General features: G+C 43.8%; 1 protein-coding gene across 4 annotated transcripts in view; it reads left to right on the top strand.

Moving 5' to 3' along the window:
* Nucleotides 1-14,119, top strand: part of ppfibp2b (PPFIA binding protein 2b) — a 254,599-nt gene that overhangs the window by 32,758 nt on the left and 207,722 nt on the right. Inside the window, exons 1-2 of one of the 4 annotated variants that reach the window (XM_078549394.1) lie at nt 9,896-9,977; nt 13,122-13,200. The exons of 1 other annotated variant lie outside the window; for it this stretch is intronic. The gene's annotated coding sequence lies outside the window, so the exon portion shown is untranslated. Of the gene's footprint in view, nt 1-9,859; nt 9,978-13,121; nt 13,201-14,119 lie in introns of those variants that run through there. 2 more of the 4 variants (XM_078549395.1, XM_078549396.1) reach the window with 2 other exon arrangements.

Genomic DNA, 14,119 nt, shown 5'->3' with positions numbered 1-14,119 from the left:
CCCTGTCCGCCTCTCCGCCTCACGCTCCTTCTGTCTATCGCATGTACTCTGTCTCGCACACACGCCCTGTCTCAGAATTAATCCTGGAGTTCTGCTAATCCTGTGTTTGTGCTACCTTCTAGTCTAGTTATCCATTACCACATATTAACATTATGATTCCTTTCTGATATCTGCAGTGATGGGATGTTTAAAGAAATCATAGAATGATATAACACAGGAGGAGCCCTGTGCTGGCCCCTTGAAAGAGCTACTCAATTGGTCTGACACCCCATATTCCTGCAAATTTTTCGTTTTCACTTATTTCCAGTCCACTTCAACAATTTCTCCTTATTTACCTTGTCAAATCCCTTCATAATTTTGAACACCTCTATCAAAATCAGATGAGGGGCGTGATAATTATAAAATATCTTTTAAATTTAGTTGTTTGATCATACAGAACATGGGTATTGCTGATAAAGGAGATGTTGTTGAAGCTTTTCATCTTGCACCCATCAGGACAGTTCACAAGAATACCAATAGGAAAGGGAACAACAATTTATACTGTATGAGAAGAGTGCTGATAGGTTGTCAAGTAGACTGATTGGTAGAGACGTTGCACCAAGGAATGGCTAACTACCAAGTTTTTGTTCCAATTCAAGCCGGGCAATTTTTTAAAAATTCATTTGTGGAATGTGGGTGTCTCCTAGGCCAGCATATATTGCCCATCCCTAATTACCCTAGAGAAGGTGGTGGTGATTGCCACCTTGAACCGCTGCAGTCCATGTGGTATATGTCCACCCATAGTGCTGTTAGGGAGGGAGTTCCAGGATTTTGACCCACTGACAGTGAAGGAACAATTTATATTGCATGAAAAGAGTCTGCTGAATTAGCTGGCTAGTGGACTCTGGTAGAGGCATTGCCATGCCGAATGCACCAACAAACAATTGACTGTCAAGCTGTTGTTCAAATTCAAGCCAGGCATTTCGCCTCTGATTGATCAAGGAATTGCAGTGGGGAATGAACAAGGGCACAGCGTGAATGTTACTTGCCACTTTTCAGCCCAAGTCTGGATATGGTCCAGGTCTTGCTGCATTTGGACATGGACTGCTTTAGCATCTGAGGAGTTGCACGAATGGTGCTGAACATTGTGCAGTCATCAATGAACATCCCCACTTCTCACCTTATGATGGGAGGAAGGTCATTGGTGAAGCAGCTGAAGATGGTTGAGCTGAGGACACTACCCTCAAGAACTCCCACGATGATGTCCTGGAACTGAGATGATTGACTTATAACAAGCACAACCATCTTCTTTTTTGCAAGGATATATTTCCAAGTCAGGTTGACAAGCGGCTTGGAGGGAAACTTGCAGGTAGTGGTACTCCTATGTATCTGCTGCCCTTGTCCTGCTAGATGGTAGTTATCATGGGTTTGGAAGATGCTGCCTAAGGAGGCTTGGTGAGTGCCTGCAGTGCATCTTGTAGATGGTATACCACTGAAGCCACCGTGCATCAGTGGTGGAGGGAGTGAATGTTTCTGGATGGGGTGCCAATCATGCAGGTTGCTTTGTCCTGGATGGTGTCAAGCTTCTGGAGTGTTTTTGGAGCACGACTCATCCAGGCAAGTGGTTTGGATTGAGACGAGGAATGATAAGGGAAAGAAGTCACTTGTGGGAGTGGTGTACAGGCCCCCTAATTGTAACTACATGGTAGGGCAGTGTATAAAAGATGAAATAATGGCAGCTTGCCAGAAAGGTGCAGCAATAATTATGGGGGATTTTAATCTACACTGGAAAAATCAGATGGGCAAAGGTAGTGTAGATGGGTTTGTAAAATGTTTTCAGTATAGTTTCTTAGAACCAGACAGTGGGCTATACTAGACCTAGCATTGAGCAATGAGATAGGATTAATTGATAACCGTCTACTGAAGGCATCCTTAGGTAGTAGCAATCATAATATGATTGAATTTTACATTCATTTTGAAGGAGAAACAAGTGCGTCCAAGACTAGTATTTGAAACTTAAATAAGGGCAATTATGAGGGCATGAAAGCAGAACTGGCAAATGAGGTTAAGGGATATGTCAATAAAAGTTCAGTGGCAGACATTTAAAGGGATAGCTCAGAGTACACAGAATATATACATTCCAATGAGGAAGAATAATCCCCACCATCCGTGGTTAACTAAACAGTTAAAGACAGTATCAAACTTAAAGAAAAAGCATGCAAAGATGGGTGGCAAGTCAGTAGATTCGAAAGAATATCAAGAGCAGCAAAGAATGACAAAAAGATTAATGAGCAAAAAATTAGAGTATGAGAGAAAACTGACTAGTAATATGAAGACGGATAGTAAGGGTTTCTATAGATATTTAAATAAGAAAAGAGTTAACAAAGCGAGCGTTGGTCTTGTAGAGTGCGCGTCTGGGGAATTGATAATGGAAAGCAGGGAGACGGTGGATGAATTAAACAGGTATTTTTCTTCAGTCTTCACTATCGAGGACACAAGTAACATCCCAGAAATAGTTGTAAATCAGGAAATGGAAAGGAGGGAGGAACTCGGGGAAAATTACAGTCACCAGGGAAGTGGTATTGAGCAAATTGTGGGGCTGCAGGCTGGCAAATCTCCAGGTCCAGATGGACTTCACCCTAAGGTCTTGAAGAAGTGGCTACTGAGATAGTTGATGCATTGGTTTTAAGTTTCCAAAATTTCATAGATTCAGGGAAGGTTCCATTAGATTGGAAAATAGCAAATGTAAATCATTTATTTAAAAAGGAGGGAGAAGGAAAGCAGGAAACTACAGGCCAATTAGCCTAACATCTGTCATAAGGAAAATGTTAGAAGCTATTATTAAAGATGTTATAGCAGGGCACTTAGAAAAATTTAAAGCAATCAGGCAGAGTCAGCATGGTTTTGTGAAAGGGATATCATGTTTAACCAATTTATTGGAGTTCTTTGAAGGAGTCACGTGTGCTGTGGATAAAGGGGAACTGGTGGATGTACTGTACTTAGATTTCCAGAAGGCATTTGGTAAAGTGCCACATCAAAGGTTATGCAGAAAATAAAAACTCATGGTGTAGGGGGTAACATATTGGCATGGATATTGGCTAGCTAACAGAAAGCAGAGAGTTGGCATAAATAGGTCATTTCCTGGTTGGCAGGATGTGGCGAGTGGTGTGTCACAAGGATCAGTTCTGGGGCCCCAAATGTTAACAATTCATATAAATGACTTGGATGAAGGGACCAAAGGTATGGTTGCTAAACTTGCTGATGATCCAAAGATAGGTAGGAAAGTGAGTTGTGAAGAGGACATAAGGAGCTTACAAAGGGACAGAGGTTAAGTGAGTGGGCAAAGAGCTGGCAAATGGAGTATAATGTGGGCAAGTGTGAAATTCTTCATTTTGGCAGGAAGAATAAAAAAGAAGCTTATTATCTAAATGGTGAGAGATTGAGGAGCTGAGAGATTCAGGGGGATCTGGGTGTCCTAGTACATGAATCACAAAAGGTTAGTATGCAGATACAACAGGTAATTAGGAAAGCTAATAGAAAGTTATCATTTATTGTGAGGGGAATGGATTACAAAAGTAGTTGGGGGGCGTTATTCTTCAGTTGTACAGGGTATTGGTGAGACCACATCTGGAGTATTGTGTACAGTACTGGTCTCCTTATTTACAGAGAGATGTAAATGTAATAGAAGCAGTTCAGAGAAGGTTTACTTGACTAATAGCAGGAATGGGTGGGTTATCTTATGAGGAAAGGTTGGACAGGTTAGGCTTGTATCCACTGGAATTTAGAGTAAGAGGTGACTTGGTTGAAACCTTTAAGATCCTGAGGGGTCTTGACAGGGTGGATGTGGAGAGGATATTTCCTTTTGTGAGAGAATCTAGAACCAGGGGTCACTGTTTTAAAGTGAGTGGTTGCTCATTTAAGACAGATGAAGAGAATTTTTTTCCCTGAGGGTCGTGAGCCTTTGGAATGCTCTTCCTTAAAAGGTGGTGGAAGCAGACTCTTTGAATGTTTTTCAGGCAGAGCTCGATAGATTCTTGACTAACAAAGGGACGAAAGGTTATTAGGAGTAGGCAGGAATGTGGAGTTGAGGTTACATTCAGATTAGTCATGATCTTATTGAATGGCAGAGCAGGCTTGAGGGGCCAAGTGGCCTACTCCTCCTAATTCTTATGTTTGTACGTACAGCATTCCATCACACTTCTGACTTGTGCCTCGTAGATGGTGAAAAGGCTTTGGGAAGTCAGGAGGGGAGTTACTCGCCACAGGATTCCTAGCTTCTGACCTGCTCTTGTAGCCACAGTATTTATATGGCTAGTTCAGTTCAGTTTCTGGTCAATGGTAACCTCTAGGATGTTGATAGTTGGAGGCGGGGGCGGTGTGGATTGTAATGCCATTGAATGTCAAGAGGTGATGGCTAGATTCTCTCTTGTTGGAGATGGTCACTGTCTGGCACTTGTGGGGCATGAATGTTACTTGCCACTTGTCAGCCCAAGCCTGGATATTGTTCAGATCTTGCTGCATTTGGACATGGACTGCTTTAGTATCTGAGGAGTCGTGAATGTTGCTGAAAATTGTGCAATCTTCAGTGAACATCCCCCAGTTCTGACCTTCCAATGGAAGGAAGGTCATTGAGGAACTCCTGCAGTAACACCCTGAAACCGAGATGATTGACCTCCAACAACCACAGCCATCTTCCTTTGTGCAAGGTCTGACTTCAACCAGCAGTGTGTTATCCCCCTGATTCCCATTGACTTCAGTTTTGCGAGGGCTCCTTGATGCCACACTTGATCAAATGTTGCCTTGATGTCAAGGGCAGTCACTCTCACCTCGCCTCTGGAGTTCAGCTCTTTTGTTCATATTTGAACCAAGGCTGTAATGAGGTCAGCAGCTGAGTGGTCCTGGCGGAACCCAAACTGGGCGGCAGTGAGTAAGTTATTGCTGAGCAAGTGCTTGATAGCACTGCTGATGACACCTTCCATCATTTTGCTGATGATCGAGAGTAGACTGGGCGGTAATTGGCTGGGTTGGATTTGCCCTGCTTTTTGTGCACCAGACATACCTGGGCAATTTTGCACATTGCTGGGTAGATGCCCGCACATTGCATTTTTCTCAACTAAACAAAAGCTTTGGAGACAGCCATTCCCTTGTTCATTCCCCGCTGTAATTCCTTGACCAATCGGAGTCGACCTGCCTAGTTTGAATTTGAACAGTAGCTTGAAAGTTAGCTGTTCCCTGGTACACTCTCTAAAGCAACACCTCTACCAATCAGAGTCCACTTGCCAGCCTATCAGCACACTCTTCTCATGCAATATAAATTGTTGTTCCTTTTACTATTGGTATTCTTGCAAACTGTCCTGATGAGCACAAGACGAAAAGCTTCAACATCATCTTTTTTCCAGCAATTCCTTAGATTTTCTTAGCGTTTACTGCTTAATAACTGAATAAGTTAATAGGTGTCAACAGTGAAGCTGTCTGCTGTACCTTAATATGTAGCACTATTCCTTCTGATTCAGAATGTTATGGGTTCAGCTTCCGCTCCAGCATGTAATTTAGGCTGACACGCCAGTGCAGCACTGAGGGAGTGCTGCATTGACAGAGGTGCCATCTTTCAATTAAGTGTTAAATTGAGGACCTCTTGTCAGTTGCGTGTAAAAGATCCCACAGCACTATTTTAAACAAGAGCCTGTGCCCTGGGCCAATATTTCTCAACCAACCAAATAAAAAAAAAATTATGGTTATCTCATTGCAAAGAAACATAGAAAATAGGAGCAGTAGTGGGTCATTCAGCCCTTCGTGCCTGCTCTGCCAGTCAATATGATAATGGCTGATCCTCTCTCTCGACGCCATACTCCCACTCTCTTCCCCATACCCCTTAATGTCTTTAGTGTCTAGGAATCTATTTCTTTCTTAAATATATTCGTGACTTGTCCTCCACAGCCTTCTGTGGTAGAGTATTCCACAGGTTCACCATCCTCTGAGCGAAGGAGTTCCTCCTTATCTCAGTCATAAATGGTCTACCTCCTATCCTGAGGCTGTGACCCCCTCGTTCTAGACTGCCCCAGCCAGGGGAAACATCATCCCTGCATCCAGTCTGTCCAGCCCTGTCAGAATTTTATATGTTTCAATGAGATCCCCTCTCATTCTTCTAAACTCCAATGAATACAGGCCTAGTCAACACAATCTCTCCTCTTACGACAATCCTGCCAGCCCAAGAATCAGTCTGGTGACTCTATGGCAAGTATATTCTTTCTTAGGTAAGGAGACCACAACTACACACAATACTCCAGGTGTGGTCTCACCAATGCCCTTTACAACTGCAGTAAGACATCCTTGCTCCTGTACTCAAGTCCTCTTGCAATGAAAGCCAACGTACCATTGTCGCCTTAACTACTTGTTGCACTTGCATGCTTGCTTCCAGTGATTGGTGTACAAGGACACCCAGGTCCCTTTTGTACATCATCATTCCCAATCTATCACTATTTAAATAATACTCTGCCATTCTGTTTTTCCTACAGAAGTGGATAACTTCACTCTTATCCATGTTATACTGCATCTGCCATGTATTTGCCCATTCACTCAACTTGTCCAAATTGCCTTGAAGCCTCTTAACATGCTCCTCACCACTCTCATTCCCACCAAGTTTCATGTCGTCAGGGAATATTACATTTGGTTCCCTCATCCAAATGATTGATATATATTGTGAATAGGGGGAGGTGGGGGGCAAGCACAAATCCTTGTGGTGCCCCACTAGTTACAGCCTGCCACTCCAGGAAAAACCCATTTATTCCTACTTTCTGCTAACCAATTCTCAATCCATGGGGATTTGGGACTTTGCTAAATGCAATTTGACTGCCAGATTTTCTACATGGCTGTGTTTGCTGCCAATGTCATGCATTTGTGTGCTGATGGCAGGCCTGGGTTAACGGCAGCCATATTTATAGGGGGCAATGTGTAGCAGGGCACATGCGCGGTCATTACTGGCCCTGGCAGCAGGAGCAGAAAATGTTGTGAATTTCTACCCTGGACTGATGATGATGGATTTTTGGAAACTACTTTTACAGGGGGGTTAGAAAGAAAAGATTTGAAGATGGGAAACTAAAATCTTTTCCTTGTGGGATATTTTACTGCAATTTTGATTAGTGTTTCTAAACTCTGTCTCACTGTTCCAGTACCTAATGTAAGTAGATTGTAAGTTGCTGTCAGTGTTAGAAGAGACAACATAGTCAACACTCACAACAACCTACAATCCACTTACATTACTGGGATAGTTAGAGTTTTAAAATACTGACCAACATGGAAAATATCCCACGAGGAAAAGATTTTAGTTTCCTGTCTGCAAATCCTTCTGTTCCTCTTTCTGCCACTAGAGTTCCAGGCTGCAGGCTCCGGCAGTGACGCCTTTGGATTTCTGTGCATGTGCACTGGTCTGCGCATGCACCGATGGATATTGGCGGCCGTCTTGTGCAGCCTTGCTGCGTTGGCAGGAGACAGTGTTTCTACATCACAACAGTGACTCCAAAAAAAATTGGTTCTAAAACACATGAAGTCCTGAAAAACATTACACTGAATACAAATTTGTTTTTTTTTCTAATCAGCAAGGTGGGATGTCAGTGCTGTGAAGGTTGTCGTCTTAGGTAATTGCAATTCAGACTTAACAATTGACAGTTATTTAAGAGAATTGGGAAGTTGAGTACTCCGATACCCAGTTCTCCTGTTTTAACATAAGAGAAGATATTTCCACTTGCTGGCGGGGGAGCAGGGAGAGGTGTGTGTATCTAAAACTAGGGACCATAAATACAAAATAGTCTTCAAGAAATCCAATTGGGAATTCAGGAGAAAGCTCTTTGCCCAGTGAGTGGTTAGAATCTTGAGCTCGCTGCCACACGGAAGTGGCTGTGGCAAGTAGCATAGATGCATTTAAGGGGAAGCTGGATAAACACGAGGGAGAAAGGAATATGATAAGGAGGGATGGATGAAGGTTTACATGGCACATAAACACCAGCATGGACCAGGTGAGCTGTTTGTGTGCTGTAAAATATTACGTGTATGTAACTCCATGCAACGAGACGGTCTTGGCAAAAGTTTCTACCAGGTTCTGTGGTAGGATATAATAATTTAGCACGGTTTAAACCAAATAAAATTAAACAAAGCCTGTCTTGTTCCCCTAATTGTTCAGTTAGTGTGTTGGTGTTAAGCCAGGGCAGGTGAGTGGTGGCTGCATTCATGCTCGCTCAAATTCACTGTCGCCTGATTTGCATTTTCCCAGGAAATGAATGCAGGGAGAGGGATATAATGGAGTAATGATTGTGCTTGTCACTTGCTTGACCCTGAAAAAACAAAGCATTGAAACTGGTTAAGGCAGGAAAAGCCTTTTTGATGCCTCGCCCTTTTAAGTGTTTATTTTTATTTTACACTTAGAAAACTTTGTGAGCATTGCAGTTTTGTGCTTCAAACAAGATTTATTTGTTTCCCCGGACAGGAACTGTAATCATTGCAAGAGGAATCCTAGCATCTGGATTGTAAGGAAGGATGCATTAGGAACAGGAGGGGGCCATTCTATCCCTTGGGCCTCCTCCACCATAAATTGTGGCTGATCTGCACCTCAACTCCATTTCCCACCAGAGCTCCACATCCATGACACCTAAATGGAACTAACTCCATCTTGAAAGCTCCAATTGTCCCCCAGCATCCATCGCCTTCTGGAAGAGAGTATTTTGAGTTTCTCCAACCCTTGCTGTGGAAAAGTGCTCCCTCCTGACTCTGATTTTAAGTTCATATCTCCTCACTCTAGATTCATCCACCAGATTAGATGGGATAGATATGGAGAAACTATTGAATTTCTTGATCAGATCACACTCAGAAGGAGCACAAATCAAATTTATGCAATTTGGCCTCCTTATCTGTCTAAGACAAATCTTATTTTTATGGAAATATTAGTGTAGTGTGTGTGACAAGATACTTGAAAGAGACTTTTGGTGTTTTTCTTTATTAACATTTAGTTGTCAGCTGTTTATTGGACAACACTTTCTTGCCTCTGAGTCAGGAAGTTGTGTGTTCAAGTTCCACTGCAGAAACTGAACACAAAATCTAGGCTGACACTCAGAGTGGAGTACTGAGGGAGCACTGCACTACCTGAGGTGCTATCTTTCGGATGGGGCATCAAAACCAAGGTCTGGTTACACTCTTGGTGTGTTGATCTATTCGCACAATTTTGGAAGAAGAGCAGGGGAGTTTTACCTGGTGTTTAACAGCACAAAAAGAGATTATCTGGCTAATATCTTACTGGTGTTTGTGGGATCTTGCTGTGCACAAATTGGCTGCTGCACTTAGTTCATTGCAGTAATTTTCGGATGGCCTGAGGTAGTGAAAGGCACTATATAAATGTAAGCTATTTCTTTTCAACCCATTCTTCTCTGCCCATTCCATTCCTGCTTCTCCACTCTTCCTCATTCCCCCCCCCTTTCTTTCTGTTTCGCATTACCCCCTGGCTCCCTCCCCTCATTAAACCTCTCTCTTGCCCCTACTCTCTTTCTCTCTTTTCTCTTTCCTGTACTACTTGCCCCTCCCTCTCTCTCTATCTCCCCTCTCTGTCGCCCCTTCCTCTCCCCCGCCCCTCTCCCTCCTCTCTCTCTCGCTCCCTGTCCCCTTGTTGCTCTCTCTCCCCATCCCAGCATTTTCCCTCCTCTCCTTTCCCTTTTTCTCCCCCCCACCACCACCACCAAACTTTCTTTGGGTTTCTCTTCCTTTATCTGTGTAAGAAATACAAGCACTATTATCATTAAGCAGTGCATTGTTGAATTTTGAGGGCAGTGTACCGCTGGATATTGACCCAGCATGTCAGTGCCCTGTGGAACAGCAAATAGAGCGTTAATGCCACATCAGTCGAGTGCAAGTCTCAGGCGATTAATTACACTGAAGCTGTGCAGAGCTCTGGTCGGCGTGTACCTTCAGTACAACTCTCACCACCGAACCCCAAGGGAGAGATTGAAAGACTGGAGGTGAGTGAAGGATGATGCCTTACAGGGTGGGAGCGCGCAAACAGCAGTCCGTACGGATTTCCCAATATCTCGGGCTCAATGTTAGAGACGAATTTTAGTGCAGGTCAAACATTCTCCCTTTGGGTTTAACGTCCTCCTTTTCTGCATCTGAGCATCCAGCTGACAACAAGAGAAACAAAAGCTGCAGCTGCCTGAACGAGCCAGATGTCTATTGACTGCACGCTGCGGAGCACAGAGGGGGAACTTCCTCAAGCTGGGAAGCCTGGTTTTTTTGTGCAGCGGTGAAGGAAAAATTCCAGAGTTTAGTTCCCGTTTAGCGGCTTCTCTCTTCGCCCGCATTAAAGCACTGAATATTTGCCATGCCAGCCCAAGTCTGACACCCGAATCTGGACGTAATTGACTGGGTTCAAATCCTGGAGTTAGACCTTTTGAAAGCAGCATTTTAAATGCAGGAAGGTGCCTCTGTCTTGCATGGTTTTATGTTGGTGTTGTAAGTCTTTCTTTCCTTTGCGTGCACATGTACTGAGCTCCTATGTTTGCGGGTCTCTATCTCTCTGTTTCTCGCGCTCTGCTCACTCTATTGCTCAATATTTCTCCTTAATGACACACTTGTTATCTTCCTCGTCTCTTTCCTACTCTGTGCTTTCTCTTTCTCCATCATCCTTCTTTCTTTGGTCTTTTTTCTCTCTTGCCCATTCCCACTCATGCCTCATTCACGTTCTAATCCTCACTCTCCTGCTCTCTCTCTCCACCTTTCTCATTGTTTTTTTCTCTCTCTTTTCTTTCTCTCGAATCAAAGGCAAGTGGGTCCTTTTCAGGATCGGTGCTTTTATTTCTTGTTTTCTCAAACTTTTAATCCTCTATCCATGTCAGGAGTGTTATTAGCTGGATTCCAGACACACTGGACTGAACTCTATCTGCTGGAGGTGACTATTGCCTGATGCCATTTTCACTTACGCCGGGCATCCCCTTTAGGTAATAACTGTGGCAGCTATGGCTCAGTGGGTAGCACTCTTGCCCGAGTCAGAATGTTGTGGGTCACACTCCAAAGATTTGAGCAAAATGAATCAACCCATTGCAGCACTGAGGGAGTGCTGCACTGTCAGAGGTATCACCTTTCAAATGAGACATTAAACTAAGACCCAGTCTGCTCTCTCAGGTGGATTTAAAAGATCCCATGGCACTATTTCAAAGAAAATCAGGGGGAGTTGTGCTGAGGATTCAGGACAATAGTTTTACTTCAACCAACATTACAAAAATTTGGTCATTATCACATTGCTGTTTGTGGGAGCTTGCTGTGTGCATATTTGTTACTTCATTTCTTACATTACAACAGTGACTACGCCTCAAAAGTACTTCATTGGTTACAAAGCACTTTGGAGCGTCCAGCAGTGTGAAAGGTGGTATATAAACACAAGTCTTTTTCTTCATTATAACCAGTTATTATAATGCATCGGTGCTCCCTATGTCTAACAAGGAAATTATTCATTGCAGGAATATCTCTGGGCCAAAGGAGTTATCATTGGATGGGAGTGCAGGCCTCATGGTCAGCTCCTGTGTTGAGACCTTCCTCCAACTCGTGCTCCTGTATAGACTGATTCCAGAGTGGGCCTCTTCCAAATCTCTGTCCAGGGCCAGTGCAAGAGTATTTGACACCCTAGGTAAACCTTCAACCTGACACCTTCCCCGCCCCCAACCCCCTTACGCACAATTAATTTTTGGAAATGAATACAATGACCCCGTTCTCTCTCAACCGCAAAAAATTGTCAAACTCTCAAGTAGTAGTGGTCCACAGACGCCCTTGCTCCGGTCTCAACCTCCCGCTATCCTACAGCACCAAATTCCCTCAGTGCTGCTGACTAAATTGGCGTGCTCTCCTCACGCATCTCTCACGAGACCTCAACACCCGCGTCACCACAAGACCACTTGGGAGTTTTCTGATTGCTTGAAAATAGGAACTCTTAGGCAGCCAGCGTTTTTGATTGACCGGCGGCACACCACCCCCTCTACCATTGAGAATGGCTCTGCTGTATCAGCCTGGAAATTGGGGACCTCTGTGGTCGCTGATTTCCAGGATTTTCAAAGCTCCATTTGGACCCTGGGAAGGGAAACCATTATTCTGGACTTTGTAAATAGAAACTTGCCAAAGCAAAGTTGCCGCATTTTAATATCACATACAGCCTTGAGGTTCTCCCCCCGCCAACCCCCAAAACTCTTTTTTTTCAAATGAAAGATCCCACCTTCCAGAAGGAATAATAGTGAAACTTTAAAAATGAAAACTTGGAATCAGACTCATCTCCTTGTGTTCCGTGTCAAGATGATACATGGGATCCCTCCCTAAAACAAGACAAAATATAAACAGCTTTTTTCAGGGTCGGCAATCTCACTTGGGTAACTGCCGCTCTCCCTGCTGAGTTGTTAAGTATATTCGAGGCTGAGTTGGACAGATTTTTAATCAATAAGGGAATCGGGGGTTATGGGGAAAAGGCAGGAAAGTGGAGTTGAGGGTTATCAGATCAGCCATGATCTCGTTGGGCCAAATGGCCTACATCTGCTCCTATGCGCTATGGTCTACTCACAGTCCCTATTGCTTTCTTTCATATTTCAAAACTGAAATCAAAATGATTCAAATCAATGGACAGCTGGGAAGTCTGCCCAGAGCTTACTAGTACTAATTTTAGAATTGACATCTATGCACAGTTTTTAAAGTAGTGGAAATGCACAACAATCAGGGCCTCAGAGATTTTCGATGTAACCTACTGTCCTGGTTCTCGTATGCTGATCAGTTCATTGTGCATCTACAGCAAGGTTTCAACTTCAGACTCAGGTAGTTTTTAACATATTCATCACTCCCATGTAAGTTGTAAGCAGTATTTTTAAAATTCATTTACGGGATGTGGGTGTCGCTGGCTAGGTCAGCATTTATTGCGCATTTCTAATTGCCCTTGAGAAGGTGGTGGTGAGCCACCTTCTTGAACCACTGCAGTCCATGTGGGTACACCTACAGTGCTGTTAAGGAGGGAGTTCCAGCATTTTGACCCATGTTGAATACAAATAAGTGAATGATGTTCTTAGCTGAATTATAGGTGTGATAATCTGCTGAGAATCCGAGGAAATGAAACTTTAGCTGCTGCTGTTTTTCAGCCTAAAACTCTGATCCCAGAGCAGAGAGGGCGAGAACATTCCTGGAGTCTGATCCCAATCTAATCCTGGAGCAGAAAAGGTGAGAGCACTGCTGGAATCGGCTGTGTCACAGTGACTGGGATTGACCCATCACTGGTTCGAGAGGTGTTGCACTTCTCCCACCTCCCGAGCACCTTTTAAACTTTCCTAACGAAGATGCTCTGGGTTAGTTTAAAGCTTTATGTCCATAGAGCTTTAAAATGATATGAGCAACTTTCCACGAGCGCACCGGCCACCCGTGCCATTTTAAAGCTGGTTTCAGTTCAGTTTTTGCCATGATGCTACTGCTGCCATGTGGCTTCCCTCTAACCCCACCCCCCCCCACAATCTTGCCGCCCAGGGAACTATATAGTTTGCCTCGTGGTTGCACCAGTCCTGCATTTTCCAGAATATTTAGTGCTGCTACGATGGCCAAAAAACACAGCATCAGATGAAGCAGTGAGTGATCTTTCAGCCCATGCAGGTCTAATTGGGTCAGGCTGTCCTTTAATTTGCACAGACTGCAGTGTGTAGTGGGGTTGTCGCGTGCCAGGCAGAGCTGGCCAGAATTTCACATTGAGCTGCTTACAGTACAGAAAAGGAACAAAAATGCTTCTGTGCATTTGTTGAATTGAGTGATTTTTCTTTTTCTCTCTCTCTGTGCCCCAGTTCTTCAGAATGTGCTGTTGATGCATGTGGCAGGATAGTGTGGCCTTGATGGAGCAAGTTCCCTTCCGGGTTGACTACTGACAACAAATTAGAGTTGGTGGTTAAGTTTCGGCTGGGTTAGGCTTCTGGATTGGGTTTAGGGTTAAGGTTATGGCTTAGGGTTCGAACCCTATATTATTATGGACAACACATTGTCAACAGCAGAAACGCTATCTAATTACTGAATAATTCACAGTAAAGATCTTCTTGGGAGCACTGGCTCCTGTCATGTGATCAATTTTATGCAAGTTGGCCCAACCAGTGGACCAGGA

The sequence above is a fragment of the Cetorhinus maximus genome, chromosome 9 (genome assembly GCF_964194155.1).
Source record: "Cetorhinus maximus chromosome 9, sCetMax3.hap1.1, whole genome shotgun sequence".
NCBI classification, from domain to species: domain Eukaryota; kingdom Metazoa; phylum Chordata; class Chondrichthyes; order Lamniformes; family Cetorhinidae; genus Cetorhinus; species Cetorhinus maximus.
Note: the sequence above shows the minus strand (reverse complement) of the source record. Positions and strands in the feature narration are given on the sequence as shown.